The 23,143-nt window shown below is 42.4% G+C and overlaps 1 protein-coding gene across 6 annotated transcripts in view; it reads left to right on the forward strand.

Annotated features, from left to right (window-relative positions):
• ZMIZ1 (zinc finger MIZ-type containing 1) overlaps positions 1–23,143 on the forward strand; it is a 362,798-nt gene that overhangs the window by 40,243 nt on the left and 299,412 nt on the right. For all 6 annotated transcript variants that reach the window (XM_054070990.1, XM_054070994.1, XM_054070991.1 and 3 more), the window contains exon 2: positions 11,063–11,189. The gene's annotated coding sequence lies outside the window, so the exon portion shown is untranslated. The remainder of the gene's footprint in view (positions 1–11,062; positions 11,190–23,143) is intronic.

Below are 23,143 nucleotides of genomic sequence, written 5' to 3' on the forward strand. Positions count from 1 at the left end.
CTGAACTCACTTTGAAAGATAAGAATACTAGGAAAAAATAAAGTTCCTGACGTTAATAATGTAAAGGTGGCATGTGCGTGTGAGGCCAGGCTGGATAGGGCTTTGAGCACCCTGATCCAGTGGAAGGTGTCTCTGCCCATGGCAGGGGGTTGGAACTGGATGGGCTTTGAGATCCCTTTCAACCCAAACCATTCTGTGATTCTGTGATGGCCCATGTTTTGCTGTAAAATGCTTTGTTTGTATGTTAATCCCTATTCTCGTGCTCGGGTTAAGGTCTTTCCTGCACAGCTGAAGCATGAAGTAGCAAATAAATGGTATTAGACCCAAGTTGTTTGTGTGTATGTTTTTTTCTTCTCAGAACGCCATTGAAAAGGTAAGCTTTGTGGTTTGGCATTTTGAAAGAAGTTCAGGGTATGTTTTAGATCGCAGGTAAAACTGCTTTTCCAAAACTGGAGCATCTGAGGTGTCTGTGTCGGACCAAGGCTTCATAGCCCAGCTTGCTGCAGCAGGAAGGATTCAAACCCTGTCTGCTTTTTCTTACAAGGCTTTAGCTTGTTGATTAGTATTGATTGCTGAAGGAATTGGCCACTTGAGTAGATGCTGAATCAAATAATCCCCTCAGTTCTTGCTTTGCAAATCCATTGTTGTGGAACAGGCTGCTGAACAGCTTTGCATAGGTGCCACAGCATGATGGGAAGTTCTCTCACAGTCACACTGGTAAAAATTGCATCTTTTTTCCTTCTTCTTAAAGTACTATTGACAAGGGAAATTTATGCATAAATTTTCTGGTAATAGTGTGTAGTTACATGTAATAGAATAACAACAAAAGGCCAGTAGTGTCTTTCTGATATGTCTAAATGATTCAGACACCCTGAGATTTGGCCTTCTGAGTTGCACTGAGAAATTTTCCCACATTTTTCTACCTGAAAATTCTCTGATTCTACCTGAAAAACACTGATTCAACTCTTGACACACATCATGAATGGAGTACCTATACCTAATGCATTTTTTAAATTTTGTGTTCCAAACTGGTCTCTGAGTTTTTGGTGACAAAACCATTGCCTGTTGCTACCCCACCTGCTCCAGACCTTTTGCAGTAGTGGAGGGTGCGCAACAGGTATGTTGGGATACAGGGAGCAGGGGATGCACAAGAAAACAGCCAGGAATTTTATATGCAAGTTTCAGAGCACAGCACTTGTTCTGGTCTGCATTAATTGAAATACCCTGAGTACAAACTTCAGCTGATATTTGTGAGAGATTACTACTGACATGTGAAAGTAAGGATGAACCAAATGGGAGATGCAGGATCTGCTATGTAAGCCTTGTTTTTGCTAATTGTCTTGTACAAAGCCCAGGGAAGTCAAGCAATTCCTGCCGTGGTGCTGTTTGCAAATTTAGAGCCTCTGGCTGACAGTTGGTACCTGTTACACGCTTTGGGCGCCGACAGCTCTGTTGGTTACATGTCTCTGTCCTTGATCCTGGATTTCCTCTCTCTACGACTGCATTTTTGGTTATTATTCATAGAAAAAAGTCAGCTGACGTCTTCTTATTGGAATCCTCCTTTTGTGTTTCACGTTAGCTATAGCTGCAAATATTGTGAAAATATTTGTTTTAGTTGATAACATCAGATAATTGGTAACTAAATGCTCATTCAACTTTATTCCTAGTCTGTTTTAAAGTACTTAAAATTCATTCATTACAGGAGGAAATAATCCACATGGGAAACAGGAGCTGTGGAAAAGCCTCTGAACTTGCAGGAGGAGGAGTATGTGTCATGAATTGCATCCTGTTGTATCAGCCATCTACATGGTGCTGCTATGCTTTGTATTAGGAATAGCAGAATTGTCTTCAATAAAGAGTTTCATTCAGGAGATAATCCTTGTAAAGGGTCCTTTGGAGACAGTCAGTTTGCTTTGGTTTCTGATTAAATTCCTGAGACTGAATTTGTTGTAATGAGAAATTAGGTCTTAGATGGATTTCCAGAGGAAGAGTATTGATTAAGAGTCATTTGTGACCATCTGAACGTCAGGACAAGCAAACGTGTTAGAGGTGAGAAGTATAGCCAAATGTATATGCACAGCCAGGTTCACTGATTTTTCTTCCTTCTCTGGAAGACTGAGTTTCAGCCATTGAACACTGATAGTAGATGTTTATCACAAAGGAAAGAAACTTCGGAACGGAGGAATAGTACATTAGAATTAATTTAAGATGTGAAAAAAATATCAGAAGTAGTTAAAATGTAGGCTATTATTACAAAATAATATGAGCCATAAAGATAATAAGAACTTGAGAATGTGTGTGTAGTAAATAATGATGTTCCTAGCACTACATTTGAACATGGTGCATGTTACTTCTCCCAAGTAACAAGTGATAGGATGGGAGACAATGGCCTCAAGTTGCGCCAGAGGAGGTTTAGTATGGATATTAGGAAAAATTACTTTATTCAGAGTGGTGAAGTACTGGATCAGGCTGCCCAGGGCATTGGTGGAGTCAGCATCCCCGGACATGTTCATAAAACATGTAAGTGTGGCGTTCCAGGACATGGTTCAGTAGGCACAGTGGTGTTGTGTTGATGGTTGGACTTGATGATCTTACATGTCCTTTCCAACCTTAACAATTCCATGATTTATAACATTCTGCGATGAGGTAACTTTCTTCCGTTTGTGAGGTCTCTGAACTTGATGGACCATTGGGATTTCTAGTGAATCTTCTGGAAACAACTGAAATTACTTTCATAGAATCACTTGGTTGGAAAGGACCCACTGGATCATCAAGTCCAACCATAAAAAAGCAAGTTAGTACCCACCGCTAATGCTCTGTTCTCTTCCTTACTCCCACCATGCCCTGGTTCAGGGGAAGGTGGGTAACTGAGCTCCTGAAGCAGAACCACTTGTTCTTTGCTGATTTCGCAAACCTAGCGCTAATCCATTTGGTTTGAACAGTTCTTCTGCCCTGGGTATGCAATGCATTGGAATCATAGTGCCACTGCACAAGTCTTTACTAGTAGCAATGTTGTTGCCAAATGATCTCTGCATATTGATAATGAATCTCCTCTGTTATGCATGTAACTTCCCCCGGGGTGGTGCGAAACTAAATCACCAAAATGATTTATGAAATGGAAACCTGTTTGAACACTCGTATTAGTGGTGGTTTGACAGTTGTTTGGCTTTGTTATTTTAAGTGACTTCTGTCATGGAATCAGTTTGAAAAAATAAAGGGGAGTGGGGGCAGTGTATGCTCAGATACTGCTGTGTGAGACCCAAATGTCCAGCACGGGAAGGTCCTGTCTCTGCAATGAACAGAAGTCAAATAGCTCAGCCTTGAGTGAATATCTTTGATGTTAAACATGCACTACTCTAGAAGACGCATCTCTCTTCTCTGTTAACATATCCCTTACAAATGCTGATGAAGATTTGAAAGGCTTTAACTGTCAGTACAGAGTTGCTTTCCATTAGACTTAGCTGCAGTTGTCATGAGACTTACGTTGGGGGATCTGAGAGAGTTTGTTTTGCAGCCTTTGCTTATATCTTCTCATTCAAGGCTTGCTTTTATTAGGAAGGGAAATGCTTTTTACACTTTTACCACATCCTTTATATCCAGATTGGGGTGTCAAAATTAAAATCCCACATAACTTATTGGAAAGCTGTTATGCTTCACACGTGGGGCAAAATTAAATAGCAGTTGTAAGCTTCTTGAAACGTGTGTTCTTGGTGGGAGCTGGGAAGATGTGAACTTAAGTGGTTTAAAAATACGCCACAACAACCAGATTAAGTACCATAAGAAAACAAAAGGCTTGGCAAGAAGGATGTGTTACAAGTAATCAATACTTTCAGACAAAAATAATAATTTCCACCATGTTCTGCAGGGAGGTGCTTAGAGCCAGTGTTGGAACTCCATGGACTTTCCTTACGTGTATCACAACCCCTTTTCCCTGTCCCACCTTCGAGGCCAATGGCAGTGGAGAAGGGATGTCAGCACCGGTGTCTTGGGCTGCTCAACCTGTGGTTTGTTCATCTGCTGCAGCAGATTCTTGCAGGCAAGCGTGGAGCTGGTCCAAGCAGCTCATGTCAGTGCCCTGAGTTCCCTTGTCCTTCTCTTCACGGTTAACGCAGTGGTACCTGCTCATGGCCTGAAGGACAGGTGAGCATCTCTCCAGGACTGATGCTGGTTCCTTTATCAATGCAGAAACTGTTAGCGATTGTGTGTTACTTTTAATAATATGGGCTGTTGTTCTCACAGTTCTGTACATATAGATTAGGCTTAATTTTATACTGAAATAGATTGTGAATTACTTTGTTGATATATCATGAAATCAATTCAGTCATGTAATAGCTTTTGCATTATTACTTTAAATACTGTGTTACCGTCCTTAGGACTTAGTATAATGAGATATAAGCATGTTCTTAAATTAATTTTGTGGAGGATTTTTTTTTGACGTGATGTAGATTTAAGCTAATGATAGCTGGAAATAAGTATCTTTTATTTTAGAACATAGTTGTCTGTTAACAATCAGGCCAGAAAATGTTTTCCAGTGACAGCAGCTTTTCCTGGCTGCACTGGTATCAACATTTAGCATTATCTAGTTGCTCGGCTCAGTGCATTCTTGAATCATTTTCAGGGAAAGAAAACAAACAAAAAAAAAAATCAACAAACCTTCATAGGACTTAGATTTTGGGAGCAGGCGAAGATTCTTTCTGTACTTTGCTCTAAGTCTTTTAACATTCAGGGTTTTTTCTGCATGAACAGAAATGTTCTTTGAAGGAATTTATGCCATCACGGAGAGTGGAACACTTTGAGGAATTTTTCCTACTAGTACTTTCTGAGTGGGCTCTGGGTGCAGGTGCATGTCTCTCCAGCAGTCCTCGGCATCGTATTCAGCTTTGGATGTGTCTGCACCATGCTCCAGAGCTGTTACTGTATTTTATTTAAACAGACACAAGGTAGTTTAAAACAGATTAATTTGAGTTCTAGTAGCAGGGCTGCTGCAGGGCTAAGGTTTTGTTGGCTGAGTATCTATCCAGAGCTGGTGTTTCTTAGTGTTACACGTTGATGTTTGTATGGCTGTGGCCCGCTTAGAGTAGCTGCTTTAGCGGTAGGTCAGCTCAGTCCTTGCATGCTGCAGCCATACCTGGCTTGTCACTGAAGATTGTGTTCCCTCTTTGCTATATTTGAAACCAATGAGTTTCAGTGAAATTGCAGGGGATGGAAGCTGAGAGAGCAGCTTTGTAAGATGAGTCTTCAGTTTGTGCATAAAATGGGTGAAAAATGTGATTTTACTTCCCCTTGCTGGTAGCTGGCATGTCCCAGCCAGGCGAGGTGCCACCAGTTGGCATCTGTCTCCAGATTCCCCATATTGACAAGGGCCATTCAGAGCTGATAAAAACATTAGGTCTAGTCATAACTTGCCCCAGTAAAGGTTCACAGTTAGCTTCAAGAGACTCTCTCAGTTCCCATAATTTTTCTGAGCCGGGGCTGTCAGTTTGGTGACAGTTGGGTTTTTCAGCCCATTATCTGTTTTACAGGCTCGCTGCCTGGCAAGCAGCTTGGGGTGAAATCTTTGTCTTGCTGAAGTTGCTGGATGCTTTACTATTGACCTCAATACTCCTCCCTTTCCCTCGTATGCCATTGAATTAACATATATTTCAAATAAAGCTCAAATTTGTAAACGCTGTCGGGGTGACCATAACTGCTTTAGGCTGCTGGGTGTTGGAGATGATAGACGACGTTGTTACTGGCCCTTACAGGCTATGAGGGGAAGTGGATGGGTCTTGGTTGCTAAAATTGCCTTTCCCTCCTATTGCTGCCTGTTTACGGCAAAGACAGAAGCCTCCTTTCAACCATTCTGCTTCATGTTTTAGCCTCTCTCCTGCTGCCAAGAATATTTCTACTCTGCGTCAAGAGAAAATGAATTCATGCCTTCAGGATTTGTACTCTTTGCTCTGTGCTATGTGATAGCAACCCAGCGAGATGTGCAAGTGGAAACTGCATTAATGATTGATAAAAGCTGAGAGCTGTTTAAGTTTTTTTCCTGTTTAATGACTATCAATAATTTAATGCATTTACTGTATGTTTTTAAGGATAACACCAATGTTACAGGCTTGGGTTTAATAGGCTAAATGACTCAAGCTTCAAAAAATACAGATTTCTGACATGAAGTTTATCTTCTTCTTAATTAAGAATAAGACAGAAATATGAAATCAGGCTTGTAAGATGGAGACAGATCTTCTGGAACAAATGTTTCTGCATGCCCCCTCCCACCCTATGTATCCTTCAGGCTGCTGCAGGGAGCCCAGATGCTTTCTCTTGCCCTGCCGAGAGTGGTGGCCAAGCTGGGTGAAATGGTACCTGTAGTCACACCAGCATGTGGCACGCAGGAGCCCATGTTGCCACATCAGTAGGGAGCCCTGGGAGGATGCTGCTCTCCAGTATAGTAGGAAGAAGTGTTTTCCTGTGAGGGCAGTGAGGCACTGGAATGCATTGCCAGGAGAAGTCATGTATTGCCCCATCCCTGGAGGTGTTCAAGGCCAGGCTGGATAGGGCTTTGAGCAACCTGATCCAGTGGGAGGTATTCCTGCCCATGGCAGGGAGGGTGGAACTGGATGGTCTTTATAGTCCCTTCCAACCCAAACCATTCTGTGATTCTATGAAACATAATATGTTTGGCATTTGAATAAAGGCGGCTCAAATTAAGAAAAATTATGCTGGTATTTTTAGGAACTGTATTTCATGTAAGAAAAAAAGGTGCAGAGTGTTATATGCAGATATTTTGATAACTTTTCTGGCTCTTTGTAGAAGAGCTTCCTGTCTTTGCAGATATAGTTCCAGGGAAAGAATATTTCATTTTAAAGAAGCTTGTTCCTTCAAAGAAGAAGTGCTTGTTTTATGGTTGGAGTCAATGATCTCTGAGGTCTTTTCCAACCTAATGGGTCTATGATTCACAAATATCTCCAGTACAGGTGTTTGTGGGGGCGATACTGAACCTTTTCTGTGTATGCAGACACATATACCCTTGCACAGACACATATAAGCATTGCTACTGGGGATATCCTTTCAATTCATACTAAATTAAATGAGTATTTATACATATCCATCTTGTTCTCTTTATGTTGTTGTAGGTAAGTGCTGTGTTATATTCAAGTTTGATTTCATACTGACTGTGTCCAGATTGTAGATATTAGAAAGTAGGTTGAAGCAGGAGCCAACCGCAGGGGGAGGTGAGGTTCCTGGCTTCAAAACATGGTGTTTAGAGCATTGCCCTGAATATTCAGGAAGGGCCCCCAAAACACCTGGGAGGTGCTGCTACTGTTAGTGGCAGAGAGACTACAGATTAATATATTTTAGTAAGGTCCACAAGAGAGACTTATGGTGCTGCTCTAAAACATTTTAACTACAAGTTTTTACAAGAATGTATCTGGGAAAAGGTCTCTTTTTTCTGTTTCATCGTGATGGTTAAGAATGGGTGTATTTATCTTCTTTTCTTAACTTGCCTGTTTGTTTTATATACAATGAGAATTTGAGATTACTTCTTCCTTCAATAGATATCCATGGAGTAGTTATTTTATTATGTCTCCTAGACAGAGAGTTTGAAAAATAAACAGACGCCACCCAAGTAATTTTTTTGCTATATGAACTTGACTTATATTTATGAGTGCTGTAATTCACCTTGAACAAAAGTAACTGTTAGTTAAATGGGGACTGAAGAACTTTGAGAACACTTTTTCTCCCTTGTAAGTCGTGGGAAGTGATGGTGATGTGCTCTTCCCCCTTAAATCCTGCTTTGCCTTGTGTTGTGAACAGTGTTTGGGGAGGTGGCTGTTCCATGCAGTGGCACTCGGATCTAAATCCTTTCTCTAGTTCTTGTTGTAGTGGAAGTAATAAACCCAGAGCTAGAAAACTTTCCAGGTTGGTTGTGTATAATGGAGACTCCCTTTAACAGAGTGGTTCTCCACAGGGCTGCTGGCACTCCTGGTGAGGGGCAGGCAGGATGAAGTGAGCAAGCTCTTTGCCGGTGGTGCTGTGCAGACTGGAAGTGGAGGGAGTAATGTTCACCAAATTCTTCATGTTCTCTGGATGAATTAAATTACACTGTAGATCCTGGCAAATGCTCTGCAGAATCTTTGTGTTTGATTGTGGGAAGTGATTTAGATTTGGGTCATACCTGGAAAAAACATGGTATTTTCATACTGCAGCTGGAGAAATAAATCTGGTGATAATCCTCCAGAAAGAAGGATCACTTTTTAGTCAAGATAGCACTTCAGAATCCCTGGTCCAGGTTTCAGTAGTCAGCTCAGGCACTTCCCAGAATCATCGTGCATCATGCGAGACGTAATGAAGATACAGCTCGAGTGGGTGGAATTGAAGATTATTTCTATTAAGCTCGATATAGGAAAGCAACTTGGCTAAACCCACTGCAGAAGTTGACTCACACACCATCTGAGGGTGTTCGTCTTAACATGTGCCTCCTCATTTATCTAATGTTGATGTCAATGATTTGTTGGGTTTTGATACAGTGTTTCCCAGTTTTCTGTTTGTGTCTGTACACCCAAAACATTTTGACACCTTTCTTACACAAATTATCTCTGTCCCTGCCAGAAGTTTAGTCAAGTCTTTTGGTATCATAAGCCATTTTGCTTGGTTTCTTCAGTTAGAATTTAACTTTTGGGTAATGCATTTGTTCACTAAATTTTATTATTTTTCATGCCTGGGATTTGAGAACAGAGTGATCTCACTTTCTCTGAGACAAGTAATGTTGAGTCAAAGCCACATCCCTAAGTGGTACTTATGGCAGATTTCTGTCTCCCTGAGAATGTCATTAATAAACTTCCATTTTCTGCGCTTAGCACTCTTTTTTGACACTTCTTGATTTTGTTTGATTAAATATATGATTCATCTAAATCTTGTACCTCTGCTTTAAATTATTTCTCCTACCAGTAAGAGGATGAAAGTGTAAATATTTTTAAGCACTTAAAATGTAACTGGTATATAAATTCTTAGCAAACTTCACCTGATATGTGGGGGGTATTTCTCTTAGCAGGGAGAAAAACACTTGTCTAAAGCATCCTTTTGATTTAATAATGAAAAAGAAAAACAAGTGATGCATTTGATTTAGGGATACAAAACTAGTGGGTGGTTGAGAGGGGAGCACACTGTTTCTTTTCTTGTATTTTGCAGCCTGGTCTGTGTTGAGCTGCCGGGTGCATATTGATTAGCACGTAGCCTGGGGATGTACACGTCAGGAGCAATTCAGAGGGTCATTGCTTCTCCGTCCCCACAGTGAGGGCTGTGGCACCGGTTCCCTCTCATTAAAAAGCTAAACAATTTGAGTACTCCAGGTGTTGGCTTTAGTTGTTTTGCATCAATTAGTACGAGAAGGCTGAAATATGGCAGAAGGCAGAAATGTGACTGAGGGGTGTAATAACACATGGAGAAAGTAGAATGTAACAGTGTAGGAAGGTTTGCCTCTAGGGAACCGGTTGGGGAGGCAGGTTTTTGAACAGGTACACTTCTGTGTTGATCCATCCTTTCCCATTGTCAGATTATTGCTAGGGTGAATGTATCAAGGGAGAAGAGGTTTTGAATCGCTGATCTCATTCTTTCCCTCCTTAGTGTGTATTTTCTGTGTGTCGTCTTCTGTGTGCTTTATAGTTTTTCATTGTTTATTTACGCTGCCACAATTACTTCATGAATTCTTTAAATCATTGCCTATCTAGAGGGGAGTCTGGACGGAATTATTCTTGGAGCTTTAAGCCTTCCTGACAGGAGGCGAGGAAAGCTTTTGTCCCCTAGAGAAATGCATGAGCCGTGGCCATTTAGAATTGGACAGATGTGGTCAGCTTTGAGGGAGATGCTTTGATGGAAAGGCTGCTTTCTCTGTTGTTTCCTGTGTGTTGGAACCCCTTGTATGAAATGTCTTGCAGGAGACCAGTTGTGTGCTGTTAGCAGACAGGATAATTATCTTTTTGAGGAATGACAGAGGTGTGTGTGGAAAGGTAAGGTAGCATAGACTTGTTTCTTGATTTTGAGAATTTACGTTCAGATTTTCCATGGGACAGAGAACAGCAGAGTTTTCTGTATGAATGTAAGCCAACAAAATGTGATGGAGAACAGACTGGACGTGTTTCCCTTTGCTTGTTCCCTGCGTTAAACCTTGATTGCTGCTTCCTCAAACATGTTCATGTCTTGCATGCACCCTTTAAAATTATTTTCCACTTGATTTTCCTGCCTTTCATCAGAGGCAGGTACTGGAAGTAGGGAGGGGCCCATTAAATCTGAGTGCTTGGAAGTCTCTTTAAATTCATGGTAGGAGTAGGGCAGAGAGAGATATCGTTTGAGATTGAGGGATTATGGTTTGATGGGAGCAAAGCTGGATTTCTGAATGGTATCTTTAGACACAGAAAAGCTTTTTGGTTCCCTTTCTCTTCGTTCTGAGGCTTAATATTTTTTTTTCTCTTATTGTTACTGAAAGACTTGATATAGTTGGAAGAGGTTGTCTTAAGAAAATAAATTGTCTAAAGAAAAAGAGTAGTTGTCTTAAAAGGGAATACAAGTTACAATGACTTCTGTATACCTCATAATTCTGATTATGATCCTTGCAGGGAAGGAAGAGTACATATGCACTTGAATGTCAGTATATACCTGTATGTTCAGTATGCATGTTGGAATTTGCCTTTTGCCAACTATTTTGATAGTAAATGTGGATCATTTAAATTTTTACAGAAGTGGGCGTGAGCTTGGCGGAGGCAGGTTTACCTACAGAATTGAGTGCTTAAGAATATCTTTGAATAAGACCTTATCCCATTCTTGTGTGGGACTTGATCCCATTGTGACATGAATCCGTCTTTGGGTTTCCTAGTAGTAGGTGCCTTGACCTTCATATTCCATGTTTTGATAAAGTGATGACAAAAGGAGAGAATACAGCACAGCTCAAGCTGGTGTTTTGGGACTGGAGAAGGAGTCCGAGTTGCTCTTCTGAGTTACTGTAATCTGTAGCCTCTTCAACAAACATGAAAGCTAATATTTATTTTTCTTTTTGCTTTTTTTTCCACCCCCCCCCTCCCTTTAGGAAATACTGTTGAGCAGAGGAAGGAACCATCTCCCTGCCCTTTTTCTTCCTCCTCCCCTCCTTCTTTCTTCTTGCCTGAATTAGAAGCTCCAGGAATGTGCTAATTGGCGGCGGCCTCTTCAGAAAGGTAAGAGGTAATTGTTATCTGCTTTTTGAGGTGTCTTGCATTCTCAACTCCTTCTGGAAAGCGGGGTGATATTAGAAGCTTGTCTACATAGAGTTGAGACAAGTCTTCTGGTTAATGTGGATTGCCCTTCTAACAGGGTGATGCAAACAGAAGCATTGTGGGCTGCTGTTTCTACTTCTATGTGGAGGATACAGTCCCTTGGGAAAAACTAGAAAAAGAAATGCATTTTAAATGCTTGCAGAGGAGAAAAAGAAAGTGATTTTTATTGCAGACTGATTAAATCTGTGAATATCAGCTTAGAGGAAAAGACAGTGAGTTATGTCTGGAGAAGCCAAGTTGAAGAATTGTCTCAAAGTGCTCCTTTTATTATTATTATACATGTACATCTGAGCAGATAAATATAGATTTTTGGTTGTTTATTTGTTTTGTTTTCTTTAAACCTGATTATCTTCTCTGGGGTCCTTCATGGTTTCATGGCTGATTGTAGCACTGACAGATAGGGCAGGATCAAGCTGGAACCTTGGCTGTATCTCTGAATGGTGTGTTTTGTGAAGAGTTGGAAACAGATGGCAATTCTTCACCTCTCCAGACTTCTTTTAGTTTGGGGCAGAAGTGCAAAATGTGGTGGGTGAGAGTTCAAATGCAGTGCATTTTGGGTTTTTTTAATTCTTCTAAGCAATTAGATTTTGTAGTTGTCTGGTGAGATCCACATGTAATCCATGCCCCTCCATGCACTTCACGACGTTCTGTTTATGTGTCAGGATATATAAAGTACAAAATAAGTGTTGTGATTCATAGAGCATCCTGAGCTGCATGAGTAGACTTGAGTCAGTTGCTAGACAAATTGCATATATATTTTAGTGCCAGAACTCAATGTTTACGTTTGTATTTGCTTAGGAACTGGCTGCAGTGCTTTGAGATGTCATTTCCCATTCCATCTTTGTGATAGACATTAATGCTCCTTGTATTGGAGGCAATATCTTCTGTCTAGACCTCAGCCATTCCTGTTCATAGCTGATGTCTTAACTTAAACCAGCTCTCTGAAAGGGATTTATAGGGACTTGCTAGGCTCTGAACTGGGAAGGCCGATGAGCGATATAATTTTTTCTGCCAGATTTGCTCTGTGGTGCTAACCTTTTTGAAGGGTTTGGGAAGGCAGTGCAATGCTATAATGTCTGAAATTGCCCCAGTGAGATTCGTCAGCATTGATTTGTCAGACCCCTCAGCCTAAGTACACTAACTTATCAAAGATAAGCTGCAGACGGGTGATGTGCCTTGGGACGTTCCCTCCCGTTCTCCATCTCATTCTTGACGATGCAGAGACAGGCGAAGTATTTGTTGAATAGCTATCACCAGCTGCCTGGCTACCTTCTGCAATAAAGCTAATGACCTGATGGGCAGATGTTTCGTGGAGATCTTCAGCTGAAGCAGAGACAAGGAGAAACATACAGACCAGCTAAAGGGTTCTCAAGGAGTCTGCGATTTCCCCAGGGCTCCTTCTGTGTAATTACCTGTCTGTTGCTTTGTCTCCTACCTTTTAATGCAGGAGGAGTGTCAGACTCCAGGCCGCTAATCTTTGTTACTATGGAAAGGCTGGTTACACTCCTCTTCTTGCACTTCAAAAATGGCAGTCGCTGGTCCCCAGCTGGTTTCCTGAATCGAACTTAAAAACGGATGATAGCTTTTCTCCTCAGTGCCAGACTAAATAGTGCAGCTGCCTGCGCTGTTGCAGGCAGGCATCGCCTCCACCGCTGACGCTGCAGCACGCTGAGAGGAGGAGCCCGCAGGAGCTGCCTTGTGGCCTCAGAACCCGTTTTCTCCCAGACAAGTGAAGGCTCTGTCAGATTCCTTTGAAACGCAGAATTTTGGGGCGCACTGAAATGTGGGAGGCTTGGCTGAGCTGCAGGTGTGGAGGAGAGCTGCTATTAAAGATTTGTAGCTCTGGCAAGTTCTTACGCGGTTTCTGTCTGTCTTAATTGTCTGAGTTGGGGGCTGAGGGAAGCACAAGCCTCCCAAGTTGTTTTGCAAGATCTTGGGCGTCAGTTGTTCCCCTCCCAGCAGGTGTCTCACGCAGTGATGTGCAGTGGAGGCAAGTGCCTCTGCTCAATTCACAGGGTCACCTGTGAGGCTGCGTGCAGCACTCTGCATTTCTTTCTGACTGGACTCACCTGTTTGTCCCTCTCACAAGGCACTGGAAATTTGGAGGGGATTTCCTACCTACTGCTACCCTTCTCCTTCCCCTGCACATGTTTCCTGTGTCAGATGGATCATCCTTCCAAAGCTGTGGTTTGGGAAGGGCTCCAGCACAAACACCTTGTCTCTGTGCGCTCTTTTCCATCCTTGTGAGGACAGGGAAACTGTCCCCGTGTTGGACAGGCTCATTTTCCAGCTGCCGCAGCCACTTCTGCACCCAGGGAATTTGTTGCTAAACTCCTTTATGGTACCTTTGTTAAACACGCTTTCACTGGCTGCAAGTGTGTGATAGTTAAGCAGCTGAGTCTGTATTATCCAATGCAGTCCTGCAGACTCTGTTCCTCGAGGTGAAAAGCCCTGTGAGGAGAGCCTGGATGCGACATTAAAATTTGAGGACCTGAAGCAAAAGGAAATTCTTGCCTGAGTGTTGCACTAGAGCAGGTTCAGGAAAGGTGGAGGATGGGGAAGCATATCCCCCTTCCCAGACTGGAAATGTTGGAGGGGGACAAAAAGGAGGGAAGAGGCAGGGCAGGGACAAAGCAACAAAAGATCAGGTTGGCCAGTGGCCCGCAGTTTGCTGCGGTTTGTTTCCTGCCTTTAATGCTATGCTTTCCTCCCCCATTTCCTTCAACTAAACTTGGGCAAAGATAATTTTCTGGTTTTCTGCTCATTGCAAAAGCACCCTTGCCTTTGTTCAGGCTATTTCAGAAGTTGTGTTGTTTATTAGTGTACCTAAAATGGTGATTTTTGCACTGATTTTTGAAATAACTTTTATTTTCATCATTATTTCCCCATTTTTCTCCCTCATTTGTATCAACCTGACCAATCTCCAAGGGGAAGGTGACCCTCCTGCCAGCTAGCATTTCAGGGGGTGATGCTGTGTATGTTAAGCAGTGTGCCTGTAAGAACTTCCTTGTCAGTGGGAGGCTTACTCTGTTTGTATTTCTCTTTTCATAAATAAATCAAATTCAGAGCTCTTGAGCCTTTATAGAATGTTTCAACTAGGTGTTTATTTCAAGTCTTGGTCATCTCCCCGCACCCCTGCCCTCCCCCCCAGCCCCTGCCAAATCCTTTGAGGTAAGTTCAGGATTAGGATTTTCCCTTCAGAGGCTGCATTCAATAAAATGAAATGTCTGTCAGAGCTATATTGCACCCTGTAAGAGGATGACAGATTCTTCCAGCATCTTCAGTTTGCAAAGCCTGAACCATCTTCCAGTCTGAATCAAGTCTTCACTGCTTAAGGCCTTCAAGTACTTAATTAACTTGATGTTAGCATTGAATTGGTGCGTTCTTTTTTTTTTTAAAATGATACTTTTGGTATCTTTGTGATTTTTGTTTTTGTTTCATGAAGGTCATGGGTTTCAGTTTTTTAGTCTGATATAGAGAATATTTAAATCCCAAAAATTTTATTGGCAAAGAAAAACAATTTCCATCCCAACAGTGCATTTTCCAGGTCATTTGTATGTTTAGAATCTGTTCATTATGTAGTGTGAGGACAAAAAAATACCAGAAAGCTGAATGCTTAATTTTGTATCTTCAAAAAGATAATTTTAAATATCTTTGTTTTTAAACATACAGAAAGTAGGGAGTTGAGAGTTGAAATCGACTTGTTCTTAAATCACTTTTTCATACGCAAAATTTAGGAAATGTGAAGAAGCAGAGTAAAAATCTGGCATGTCTTGGCACAAGCAGCTAGGTTAAAATGGTATTAAGAGCCTTGACTTTGAATTTTCTTATCCTTTCTGTAGTGGGGGTCAGCCTTTCTCTGAGGGCAGACTTCTGGAGTGAATGGGGTTGGGGAAGGAGAGATGGTGAAAAGACTGCAAGGGGTTGCCTCTGGGCATCTGTATGGGTGGTAGCTATGGCAATGACCATTTGTTGTCACTGGTTAAAACCCTTCAGTGCTTTAGTGTTAGCAGAGAGAGCTCTGGGTTGCTTGGCTTCCTCCAGCATCAGTGGTCATGGTCTGCCTGCCTCAGTCGTCCCTAAAGCAGTGGAGTTCTTGGTATTCCTCACAGTCATCATGTTTGAGGTGTCATCATGATTGAGTTCAAGATGTCCCTGCTCCTGCAGGGGGGTTGGACTGGATGACCTATAAAGGTCCCTTCCAACCCAAACCACTGTGTGATTCAGTGTATGTAAAACTGAGTCTACTTATTTATGAATAAATCCTTCATCAAGTGGCATGTTCCCTTGTGCTGGGGCTTCTTCTCCTTCCCTGTTCCACCACCCCAATGAGCTGCAGTTGGGTCATAGAATCATAGAGTGGTTTGAGTTGGAAGGGACTTTAAAGTTCATCTAATTCTAACACTGCTATGATGGGCAGGGATACCTTCCACTAGACTGGGCTACCCAAGGCCCCATCCAACCTGGCTTTGGACACCTTCAGGGATAGGGCATCCACGGCTTCCCTGGCCAGCCTGTGCCAGTGCCTCACCACCCTCATTGTGAAGAAATTCCTCTTTGTCTAGTCTTAATCTGCCTCTCTCCAAATTATGGCTATTCCCCCTGGTCCTGTCACTATATGCCTTTATAAAAAGTACCTCCCAGCTTTCTTGTAGCCCCTTTAGGTACTGGAAGGTCGCTATAAGGTGTCCTCGGAGCTTTCTCTTCTCCACGCTGAACAATTCCAACTCTCTTAGCCTGTCCTTGTATGGGAGGTGCTCCAGCCCTCTGATCATCCTTGTAGCCCTCCTCTGGACCTTTCTTGATAGTCATTGCTCGACTCCTCTTTGCATTCGTTCCCAGGGGTTAAAAGGATGCTTCTGGAGGCCCACCATCCCCCCTGGTGTGCAAGTAATTGCCCGAAACATTGAGGTGGTTCTTGGAGCTTTGCAGGGCTGCCAGGAGGAGCTCTGGGTTGAATGATTTTGCAGTAGTTGCTGCAGAGGGGTGGGAGTGCACATGGACAGTCTGCAGGAAGGAGTTCTTGGAAAGAGCCTGTGATGCTAGTCCATAATTAGTGACTGAGATGAACAAAGTGTAACGCACGGGTATTAGTGTAGGTGGCAGATTTTGGTATTTTGCCTATATTATCTGTTAGTTCCTCAATGAAAGCTGGAAGGCACAAATGAGATTTGAATGTTGTTGTTGAAGTTAGTGATAAAAAAAGAAGCTGGTTTGTTGCCTGATTTCCTTACAAGTGATGACTGTTCTCTTCTACTAGAGAACGACCTATCTGGGTGCCTACTGCTCCATCCTTCAGCTTTGCAAAGATGTGTGTGAACTCCTTATATGTTCCAATTATTTGCCCATTCAAAAAAATAACATAAACCAGAAGTTCTCTCCCCTAAAACATGTTTTTTAAAGTTTGAACCAAAATGAATTGTTGTTTGAAACCCTTGTTTCAAACTTATCTGTTTTCTAGTGTGTCTGGTATACACATGGTTAAGGTCTAGAAAATGTGGTCCTGCCTAGGGCACCGGGAGGGCTGGGTGCTACTTGGAGCTCAGGTGGTGGTGCCAGGATGCTTATCCTGCTTCATCCCTTTTGGGCTTACCCCATGGGAAGTCTCCTGTTCAATTAGCCCAAGCGTTGTAGCAGCGAGCTGTGCTAACATCTTGTCAGGACAGAACATATTTGGTCCTGCAGGAAGCCTTGTGTTGTAAGGAAATTTTGTCTAGAACATTCTGTGTAGATTTGAACTGGCTGGGTAAATTTGTACTGGGAAGTGCTTTGTAACATATGGTCGGAAACATTTTCGTCCAGTGCTGATGGCCGTTAGAAGCCAGATGAAGCGCATCAGTGACTCATGGTCACTTACTGCCCCGCTGTGTGATGTAAACCAGATCTTCCTTTGGTGCCTGCCCACATGCAGCCTTGTCTGGCTGGATCATGAATTTCAGGCTTGTGCTTGCACTCGATGGTTCATAAGCTAGACACCCTCTTCTCTAAAATTGCTTGTAACACAAATAGAAAGCTTCCCGTTGCTTCAATAATATTCTACCTCTGGTTTTCCTTGATTAAACAGGGATTTAGACCTAAACGTTAGGGTGACCCAGGAACTTGCATTTCCACTTCCCCTCAACTTCTCCCTAGCTCTATCCTCAAACTATGAATTTGTTACTATTTTAGGCCTAATGATCTTTCTGTCATAGAATAATAGAATGAATCATCAAATAGTTTGAGTTGGAAGGGACCTTACAGATCATCTTGCTCCGTCCCCCCTGCCATAGGCAGGGACACCTCCCACTGGATCAGGTTGCTCAAGGCCCCATCCAGCCTGCCCTCTCTGTGAGCGTTGTTGCAAAAGAATGAATGCTTAACTGGACAAAGAAGATGAAGGAAGAAAAAGGGAAGGTGGGTGCAGTTTGGGTATGGTGGTTGTTTTTAATTACCTTCCAAACACCTTTGCTATTTCTGACATTCATAAAATTAGTTGAATAGAGACAAAAAATTGAGTATATGAAGAAAAACACTGTTTGCCAGCAAAATGAGCAGCTATGATGTATTTCAGTCTTCAGATGCTTGGCTAAAGAATGGTAACATAAGTTTTTTTGCTGCTAGGAATTGAGAATTTGGCGGTAATATGCAACTGTGAAATCTGTAGGCATATACTGTAGCAGAAGCTGTCTTTATTCATATACAGCACATGGTACTTGGCTTGAGAGAAAGTTCTTCGCTCTCTAAGAAAGTCAGGTTTCTGATAGAACTGGCTGCTGGTTGTGTTTCATATTTAAAATGATTTTGTTCTGGAAAGACAAATGAGTTGTATGTATTAAGGGTGCTGTTGTTTTTCCCATTCCCAGCAACTCTGTGTATTTCCCTGGCTCTTTCTGCTTTCCATGCTGTTTCTTTCCAAGCTTGTGATTATAATTACAGTGAGAAGTAGATTATATCCATCTGTATATTCCAGCAGGGAAATTGAGTCTTGAATGAGTTTGGGACTGTGGGACCTTTCCTTGCTCACCTCTCTCTATAAAAGCGTTTCTAGTACGCTCAAAGGGTACTGTGGGTGTCAGTCCAAATGGCATAATAAGACACTGTTGGTATAGGGAGAATGGAGTATAAGAAGAAAAGAATGGAAGTATGTAAGTGGTGGTTCACCAGTGTCACATTAATATAATCCTCAAATCAAGTGCTCATTCATTTAAACCAGAGGTTAATTAATCAGAGTGAGTAGATAAAATGATAAGCTGCTTTTAATGAAGTGAAGCAGCTTTATTAGCAGTAAGCAAAATGTAAAATATTTGGTCTCTGGCACATGTGGCTTTCATGGGGACAGTGGTTTGCCACCAGCTTTGGACTCTGCTGTGCTTTTTCGTGCTGCACTCTGCAGGCCGTGCTCTCTCGTGTGCTGCAGTGTGTGGATGATTCAGAGCGCAGGAGATTGAACCATTTTAAAAACAGAAGAGGGAAACGTTCCTCACAGACCTGTCTATCTGCCAACTGCTGGATGCTATCATTTTTCTTCGGAGGTAGCAGGCTTTATGCATACACAACAAGCAAGCAAACAAGAACCCCGTGTGGAGTTACAAGAGTGATGCTGTTTGAAAAGCAGAAGGAATGTTTTCCTGTGAGGGTGGTGAGGCACAGGCACAGGTTGCCCAGAGAAGTAGTGGCTGCCCCATTCCTGGAGGTGTTAAAGGTCAGGCTGGATGGGGCTTTGAGGAACCTGATCGGGTGGGAGTTGTCCATGCTTATAGCAGGGGGCTGTAACTAGGTGGGCTTTAAGGTCCCTTACAACCCAAGCCATTCTGTGATATGATACTGCCTGGTAACTGCTACCATAGCCTGAAATCCATCAGTAGTTCACTACCAATTTGCGACTTAAGAATAAAATTACACCAGGGAGGTGCTGCTTGTGTGTATGTTCAGGTGGAGGGCCAAATCCAGCAGATCACTAGTGGCAGAACTGGAGTAGACTTGCTTACTCTTGTTCAAATGATGTTCTGCCCTATTTGCAGCTGTGCTGTTCTGGTGTTCCCCACTGTCTCTCCTGAAAAGCTGTAGAAGCCATCAGATGGGCTACCATGTGCATGGGTATGCAGAGCTGTAATAGGAAATACCCAAGAAGTCATAGATGATGTAAATCACACAAGGAACGCACGTGTATAAAGAGGGAAGCTTTGTGGAATGATGAAACCACTTACTCTGGGTTAAGTTAAATTAAATTAGTGTAAATGTCCATATTTAGACTGAAATTAACTTTACTGGTGATTATGTATAAAGATCCTTTTTGAAGTAAACTCAAATTAGCAATTTGTTCATAAAAGTTACCTGACAGCAAACTCCTTACAGACAAGGGATGCAATAATATTTGTACCCTTTGTACAAAACACCTTACAGACAAGGGAGTTCTGTGAATTGAAGGAGCTGGTAGATAAGGTGATGAGAATAGGATGTTGGCAAGTAAGTCGTCTTCCCCCACCAGCCTTTCCTTAAAAGACTTCTGTTCCCAACTCCATTCAAGTGTAAATCCCTTTGCAACAAAGAGGAGGCTGGCAGCTCTGCCGGTTCAGTGGTATAAGTGATCTCGCATGCTTCACTTGAAAGTTGAATCCCTGCAAGGGAGAATGCTGCTGTAGAAGGAAGCTCTCAAAAGGCTGGTGAGAATGGCAAGGGGAGAAGCGGTTGAGATCCTTGAAAGCGCACTGGCAATTTTTGTCTTTACCATAAAATGACCTGGAGATGAGCCAAAGGGAAAGCTGCTGTTCAGGTGAGGTTGCAAGCACCAGCTTCAGGAGCTGGATTTTCACATGTGGTCCCCCTTAGGACACAGCACACTGCTCTGCTTACCAGTGCTGTACACAGTGCCAATATTTTGTTTACAGTATGCATCGAGTCCCTCTTAGTTTTCCCACCTGGATTTTTCTTTCGAGCAACTTTGCATTGCAAGGTCTTAAAGCTTCATAAGTGTCCCTTCTGGGTGTGCAAAATAGAGTAGGGAATGTTGGACCTTGTTGTTCTACTGAAAGGATGAGGTTAATCTAGCACCTTCTGAAAACCTTGTAAATATTTGATCAGCTACTCGGCAACACAGCTGAGCCGGTCGGGTTAATGCTTAATGAGAGAGCCATCCCGAAGTGCGTGACTTGGGTGGCAGGCCAAGGGTCATAGTGTGAGCAGTAGTTCCCCATGAAGACATCTGTGTTCCCTGCTCCCCATCCTCCAGAATGGCCACCCACCCAGATGTGCAGGCAGGGGAGGAGGTGTGGGATAGCTGCATCCACTCCAGGCAGAGTCAGCTTGTGTGTTCGGGTGGCAGCAAAATCTATTTGGGCTGTTCCACCTCTGCCCCGATGCTTTTGCTGCTCTACTACAGTGTGGTGATCTCTGACTTTCTAGTGAGAGTGAGCATTTCAGGCTCCAGTCTGAGGCTCTCTGTGACTACGTCTGGATTGGGAAGGCTTTTACGCTTATATAAAAATAGTACCAGTAGGCAGTTGTCAGTAACTGGTCACTGGAGAGGAGCAGCCTAGATATCGGTGACAAATCTGGACCTGAGAATCTTAGAAATGTAAGAAGTTTGGATTCTGATACCTTTTGTACTTTGATTTAAAAGCATCCCCTTCTTATATTGTATGGCTGCGGTGTGCCGGATGAAATGCTTTCTAGTGTTGGAAACTTAACGCAAAAAAAACTCCATGGGAAAATGTTTGCATCTTTATGAACAAGTTGAATGCAAATCCTCTCCTTTGTTTTATGTGAACTCAGTGGTGCAAGACAGCTTTTGCTTTCCTGTTTAGAGTGCTTACTCATAACACTGTGCCCCTTCAGTCCTTCCAAGTGGCAAGAGCTTTAACAGTGCAGATGGGAGAAGATCCATTTGGAGAACCTGGGTATCATAATAGCCAAAGCATCATTTAAAAACAAGTACTTTTTTTTAATCTATCTACTGATTATTTAGGTGTAATGACTGTACCATACAGTGCTTGTGCTCAGCGCTGCTGTCAGTTGAAGAGCACAGCAAGCTATTTTCCTGATTTAGAGACGAACACAGCACGATCCAGTAATTGCATAAAGAAGCAGCACTGCCCCACCTTCTGCTCCATGAGATGGAAATGAGCGAAACTTTCATTATTAGAAAAATTAACTTGTTACGTGGCACTATGTCCCTGCCTGTGGCAGTGGAGTTGGAACTGAATGATCTTCAAGGTCCCTTTCAACCCAAACCAGTCTAGGGTTCTATTAAAAAACTGTAGCCCTTTCTCTTATAACTGTGGGTATTCTAACTATTGTTTTAAAAAATAAATCAATTTGTTACTTTATGGCAGTAGTTTAGTGAGGACTACACTCGGAGTGTTTGCTCAATCTAGGCAGCTATGAGGGCTTCATAAGTACCCACAGCTGATGTCCAGAGTAACTGCTTGGCAGCATTGGCATTGGGAAATTCAGAAAGGAAGAAAAAACCTCAGATGAAAGAAGAAAGCATGTAGATGTCTGCAGAGCAAATACAGCACATGACTAATGGATCTGAATGGTCTTAATGAGAGCGATGATATCTGGTCATATGACATAGTGCTGGGTCTTGAGGACTGCTCCAGTTATTTTGGCTCAGGAGTTCCCTCAGTGTCTTGCTCCAGTCCTGGTATAGACTGCTTGCATCTGTGGTTAGGACTGTAATTTTAGTTGTTTGATAAGAGTTTTGCACAACTCCCCAAATCCTTCGTTGAAAAGAAATTAAAGTAGTTGCATGTGGTGCTTGCAGAATCCAGTTTTAAGTATTTTTTTTTCACGCTTAGCATAAGGAATCTGAAAAAGATTTTCTTTCAGACATCATTGGTCCCCATACACTTACTGCATCTTAATTAACTGTAGCTACTTTATACCTTATGTCAGTAACTGGGTAGCAAATAGATTTGAATTATTTGAGAAATTATTTTGATGTGAGTTAGTGTGACACCTGCCTAATAACAGGTTTCCAAGTAAGTCACTCTTTGTGTGTGGTTAGTATTCCAGATATCAATTCAATGCTAAACAGGTGCTGCTGAAATAGTAGAGATGACATGCAGCTGAATTTGGTGGTTCCTCTTGCTTTTGAAACCATTCCTCGCACACAATGTGTATGGTTTAGGTTTGGGGTTTTTATGTGCTGTGAAGTTAAATTGTATACCCATTTATGGAGAGTTTGGTCGTCTCCGTTTTCTTGACAGTAGACAAAAAAGTGGTTTTGTGGCAGATACTTTGATTCTGAAGATCAATATTGAAAATAAAATCTTATTGTATTTTGTCATTTGACAAAAATGTCTTGGGAGCAAATGAGTATTTGAAAAGGTGCTTGTGCTGGAAAAGTGCTTGGTGTGGTCTGCTGCACCGTGCACTGCAGTAAGGTTTGCTTTCAAACTAGGGACTCCCTAAGGAAGGGTGCAGTCCTTTTGACTACCACGTTCCTACTCCAGACAAGCATAATGGAAGACGCTGGAGATAAGGTTTGAGCAAATGACGTTTTGTCCTGATGCTTGGTGAGCTGTGATCAGAGCACCTCCAATGCAATTCCTACGTGTTCCATGTATGAAAACTGCAAGGAGGCAGTTGCCTTTGCGGGCACTGAGCACAGCCCTAGCTGGCAGGTGCTGAGGTCCTTTTATAGAAGGACACAGTGTGGGAAAAGAATATTATTCTTTACAGCCTGTTATCAATTGAGGAATTGACATCAGAGCAGTTTAAAGGACCACAGCTTATCATGAGCTCAACCTGGATTCAAGCAAAGTCCTCCATTTGCTTCCTGGAAGTGCTCAGCAGATGCCCTGGTAAAACTAGAGTCCAGTGGGCCACTCCGGGTGTCAGCCTTGAGAATGTCAGTCAGAGAGCGGAGATTG

The sequence above is a fragment of the Cuculus canorus genome, chromosome 7 (assembly GCF_017976375.1).
Source record: "Cuculus canorus isolate bCucCan1 chromosome 7, bCucCan1.pri, whole genome shotgun sequence".
NCBI lineage: Eukaryota > Metazoa > Chordata > Aves > Cuculiformes > Cuculidae > Cuculus > Cuculus canorus.